This window comes from Myotis nattereri (genome assembly GCF_964212035.1).
Source record: "Myotis nattereri genome assembly, chromosome: 12".
NCBI lineage: Eukaryota > Metazoa > Chordata > Mammalia > Chiroptera > Vespertilionidae > Myotis > Myotis nattereri.
Window position 1 is genome coordinate 34465499 of NC_138087.1, and position 6153 is coordinate 34471651.

Consider the following 6153-nt stretch of genomic DNA (forward strand, 5'->3'; position numbering starts at 1 on the left):
CTGAAATGGTAAGGGCTAATAAGTAGTTGAAAGCAACTCATATTTTAGTTATTGATAGGGTTATTTTAACTTTACATTTCTAAGTAACATTCCAGTGTAGCTACTTCTTAATGTTTCAAAAAAATATTATTTCTTGACATACCATAAAGATAATAAAGAATTAGCTATCTTAACTCCCCCAATCCCAACAACCACCACCACATGCATCTATTTCCCTATCCTTTCAATATTGTTATGTAATCATTTTGGTTGGATCAATATTCATTGTTTACATTATAATGATGCAAACACTGTTCACAACTGTGTCATATAGTAAAGTATAATTACTTCCCTTTCTTGCTCACTTCCTGATTTCTCTGGAAGTAGTAGTCTTTTTGTTGTTTTATGTGTTTAATGTTCTTTATAACTTCATTAATCTCAAATTCTTTGTTGGTTTTTAAATCTCCTCCAAAGACATCCATTCACATCAGGTATTTTGTCAATACCTTCTTGAAAAAAAATTAGAGGCTTCTGACCTGTTCTCACCTGTACTGTTTTTTGGGGTTTTTTTTACAGCTCTCTCCTCCTGAGTTTTCCCTTCACCACCGTGGTGGAGGGGGAGGGTCCTTTTTTCTTATACCTGGGTTGGATCTTTTGTTTCCTATATTCTATGCTGTGCCTCCTCATTTGCTAGAACTCATCCCTCCTTAGCTTTGTGACAAAGAGTGAATGGAGGAGAAAAATGTTGAGACCTTATGTATCTAAAAATAACTTTCTCTTCTTCACTTGATTGATAAATTGGCTGGGGACAGAATTCCTGGTTGTTAATGACTTTCCATCAGGATTTCTAAGGCATTTCTCAGCCTGCTTGGGTGTCAACACTCTGTGCTGGGAAGCCCTCCTACACCAATCCTCCTCCTCACCCTGCTTGAGCTTCAACCACTCATGCTGGCCACCCATCACATAGTTAGATATATTCTTCATCCAATTCAAATCCTAACAACACTAGCCTGCACCACCACGCAAAAGCCTTTCTTAACCAGTTCAGGCTCACACACCTCTCACTGGGTCACCTTCCCTTCCTCCCTGCTCCCAGTGTGGATGCCTTCCTCACTCTTCTCAGATTACAACACCCCCATTGGAACCACCAGAGCCTTCCCCTACACCTGCCAGCATGGATACATCCTTTGTTCTGCCCAAATGAATGGATTTAGTAAGAAATTATTCAGTATAGAAGGGAAAAAGAAAACGTGAAAGAGCTGAATTTTAATATTTGTCATCTAATACAAATATTTAGAATTTTTTAAATAAAATTATTTTTGTTTATTTTTGTGTGTTCAAGTAACCCTTATTTTGTGTGTGTGTTTTTTAAATTTTTATTCAATTTATTGGGGTAACATTGGTTAAAATTATATAGGTTTCAAGTGTACAATTCTATAATACAACATCTGTACATTGTAAGTATGTTCACCATTCACAGTGAAGTCTTTTTCCATCTACATTTATCCCCTCTTTACCCTCTTCTACTTTCCCCCACCACTCTTTTCCTTCTTGTAATCCCCATAATGTTGTCTGTGTCTATGAGGTATTTTTAATCCCTTTACCTTTTTCACCCTGCCCCCCCCCCCAAATCCCTCCCTTCTGACATCTGTCAGTCTGTTTTCTGTATCTATAAGTCTACTTCTATTTAGTTTATTTTGTTTATTAGATTCCACATATGGGTGAAATCATATGGCAACTATCTTTCTCTGATTGGCTTATTTCACTTAGCATAATATTCTCTAAGTCCATCCATACTGTCACAAAAAGGTAAGATTTCCTTTTTTTATGGTTGAGTAGTACTCCATTGTGTAAATGTACCACAGCATTTTTATTCACTCATCTACTGATGAACATTTGGGCTGCTTCCAAATCTTGGCTATTGTAAATAATGCTGCAATGAACATAGGGATGCATGTGTTCTTTTGAATTAGTATTTCAGGTTTCTTCAGCTATAGTCCCAGAAGTAGAATTGCTGGGTCATAAGGCAGCTCTATTTTTAATTTTTTGAGGTAACTCCATATTGTTTTCCATAGTGGCTACCTATGTAGTAAGTAGATATTTTTCTTTATGTTCTATTCTTTTTATTAACTTATTTCTCAAGCCTCAAATTTTCAAAGGGTAGACAGGAAGAGTCCACATATCTCTACAGGGATCCTAATTAGGGCAGAATTTTAGAACTAATATTTTAAACTTGTTGATTTGCCATAAGTGTATAAAGAGTCATAAAATGTACTATTCATCCTCAAAGGATGAAGGTTTTATTACATATGTGTATATAATTATAAACATTAAAATTATTGATTTGATTTTGAAAACTGACTATATGTCATTGCTGTGCTGACTGCTTAGTAGGCACTAAGGAGACATGAAACTTTCATGTGATTAAAAAAAGACAGTGAACTTGATATCTGAAGTCTTTGCTTGAGCCACACCACAAACCCTCACTAATTGTGTGATCTCTGACAAAGCATTCTGAGTATTATCTATAAAATGAGGTAAATATCTGTGCAACATGACTGTTATGTAGGCAAAATGAAATCATGTTTGTAAAACTTCTCAGCAAACTATGTTTGATATTCAAGTGTTAAGAGCTCAAGCTCTGCAGAAACAGTCTCAGTTTAAACCCTCACTTCACCACTCACTAGACTTAAACATGTGTCTGAATCACCATTTCTCCATCACCTCATTTGTAGTTTGGTAATATTGACATTACTCAGCTCAGAGTACTACTGAGAGGGATAAAAATGAGATAAAATGTTCAGCGGATAATAAGCATTCAATATTTCCTAATGTTATTGTTCTATGTTTACTGACATCCTCCAAAGCATATCTCCTATCTATTGCTATGTTCACTCTACCCTATAAATTAATGAGTTTTATTTTACAAAGGAGAAATTGATAGCTGATGGCAAACCCTTCTCTGTTAAGCAGTTGATTGTATATCTTATTTCTCAAGAAAAATTACTATTTTCTATGAACACAATAAACATACTTGAGAACTAAAACTACGAGTAATTGATGTGATGAAGGGCCATATTTCATTGGTTCATTTAGATGAGACTTCACACACAAAATGGTATAAATTCAACTAATATTTAGTTATGCATTAAACAAATGGTATTTACTGAAAAGAGTAAAATTGAAATCAGGGCTATCCTAGAAAATCTAGAATGTGAGGTATCTGGGCCTGTGGATAAGAAAACCTGAAAGCAGGAAAATAGGGTATTCTGGAAAAAAATGTACTTTTTAAGAAAGTAGGTCTAGGCATTCAGAACAGCTGATTATTAAATCTAATAGACTCAATCTCTGGGAGCAAGTGAGAAGAAGGTATTCTACACACACTAAATATAAGGAAGAACACCCCCATCCAAAGTTCATATCACATGATCAAAACCACAGAATCGGATGTGAGGGCGATCTGGCTGCGACATCTGTCACCCCATTGATCGCCAGGGTTGATTCGGCTGATCTGGCTAGCTGGGAGGGTGTCCCCTTCCTCCCTCACCGATCCATGTGCGTCCCTCCCGAAGCTGCGCGCTCGGTCGAAGAGGACGACCTTCCCCCCCCCCTCCCGAGGAGAGGACCAGTCTTCGCTCAAGGGTATACGAGTAGCTGCGCTCCCCTGCTAGAACCTCCAAACAAGCTCTCAAAACCACAGAATCACAGATGAAGAGAACTCATAATCATACAGATATACACAACTTTTCCTAGACACTTAACAATTTTTCTTCTCCACCAGTCAGCTTAGTTCAGAATGATCCTTTGTCAAATGCTTTTGGGTATCCCCTGTGAAAATTAATAAACAAAAAAAACCTCATTTATAATGGAGTAGGGGACTATAAGAGAAAATGCTCATGCCCGAGTTAACAGCACATTACTGTCCCCAACAGGAAGAGACTACCTTGCATCTCCAGCAGGAAGTGATATTACTTTACTACCTAAGCTGGAGGAGGGAAGATCCCTCCTTGCCCAATAACTGCTCAGCCGATGAAAGACTGCCATAATTCAGCTACTGAAAAGTCACTATCCTTCCAACTTTGTTTCCTCTAATGAACTCTTCATTTACAACAGCCCCTTCAAAGTCTGCAAGAGTATTTCTCTCCATTGTTTCTCTGGACTTCATTCATGGTGAAGTGTGTGGTGTGCTATTAGACTGCATGTCCTGAATTGCAATTATTTGTTCCTTCCAAATAGTAAATCTGTTTTGCTGGAGGAATATCTGGCTATCTATTTAAGGTCAACAACCCCTTACTATATCTATCTATCTATCTATCTATCTATCTATCTATCTATATATATCTCCAACCATACCTATAAAAAAAAGAATTAAACTTCATTTTATGAGAAAGGCAATTTATAGTTATGTTCAAACTTGTTGCTATAAAAATAATACCTCTTGAAAATCGACAGTATTGTATGTTTTTCTAAAGCTTTAAAATGTCATTTTGGCATGCTAATAAGTGCTTAAAATTGTTTGAAAACACTTAGTAAGGATTATTCTGAGATGTTTCAAGGTTAGTATATTAAGCTAGGTACAAGTAAATATAACTTGTTGATCTCTTCAAATTTATGCAGATTATAAGTGACATTTGTTATCCTTGCAAAATAAGCAAGCTTGACGATTCTTGAAAGTCAAGAAAGAAGGAATAAGGTATGATTGTTCAGGTTCTATATTCTTTACTGAACATCTCTGTACTAATTTTTCACTTATGCCATTGTTATAAGGTTGAAGTAGAATAATGTGTTTCTATAAAAATATTGGCTAAGATTCCAAAATGGTGGCAGAGTAAGTGGAAGCTACACTGACACTCTCCCAGGACCAAACTGGAAATATAACTAAAATACAGAAGAACCACCCTAAAAAATCAATGGAAGATTAGCTGGAGAGAACTCTGGTAACCAAGAACAGAAAGTGGGGACTGCATTGAGATTGATAGGAAGTACAGAGGCTTGAAAGGGCTGACTGGGCTCCCAAAGAAAGCAGCTGAAGTTCTGGAATGATATCTTACCTGTGGGGGGTTCCCACTGAGAACTCGTGTTTAAACCTCAAGCAGGGTTCCCCAACCCAGAGCACCAGAACTGAGGAAGGTGCCCACATAGCATCAGGCTGTGAAAAGCAGCAGGGTTGCTGCTGACCAACAAGAGACAGCTGGAAATGCAGGAACACTCTTAAAGGGCCAACGCACAAAATTTTGTGTGTAGCCACTCACCTTGGGCTCTGGCAGAGGGAGGGCAGAGTGGACTTGGAGCTGTGTAAGCAAAAGCCAGGAATAGGGGCACTGGAGTTGGAGCACAGAGGGCAGCCAACCTGGTTTCCTGTGCTGAGTCATTCTCTCATGCTACAAAGGAAATCTTTCCCCAGGAACCTTTGCTACCCAGGCAGTTTTTGCCTGGGGGAAAGGCAGTTGCCCCACCCTATTAGTGATAGCCTGAGGCTAATCAAGTCTCAGTGTCAATGGGACTGCAGGCATATCTGGAAGGCTTTGCCTGATCTAATCCCAGGCCCAGAGCCAGGAAAAGCAGACCTTGGTGCACATCATGGTCCTTTCCAAAGGCACCCAGCCCCAACAGATGGAGCCACAAGCTATGAATTGCTGACACCTCCAACTAGGGTTCCAAGGACCAGTCACAGTGTCTGACAATGTCCTGCACTAGAGATTGGAAATCGCAACAGATCTACCTAATACACAGACACAAACCCAAATAGGCAATCAAATGGGGAGACAAAAAAAGCCCCAAATGCAGGAACATGAGAATACTCCAGAGGAAGAGCTAATTGAAATGGAGATAAGAAATTTATCAGACATAGAGTTCAGAATAATGGTGGCAAAGATGCTCAACAGCATGAAAAAAGATACAGTAACTATGAAAAGTAGCATAGCACTAATAAAAAACACAGTGGAAGGAATATACAGCAGATTAGGGGAAGCCAAGGATCAGATCAGTGAATTAGAAGGCAGGGTAGAAAAAGTCACTCAGAGAACCAAAAAGAAAAATAATAATAAACAGGAGGACAGCTTAAGGGAACTGTGGGACAAAATGTAACAATCCTATATAATAAAAGAGAAACATGTAAATTGACCATCCCTCTGCTATACTCACCAGCCAACCAGGGGTATGCAAATTAACCCA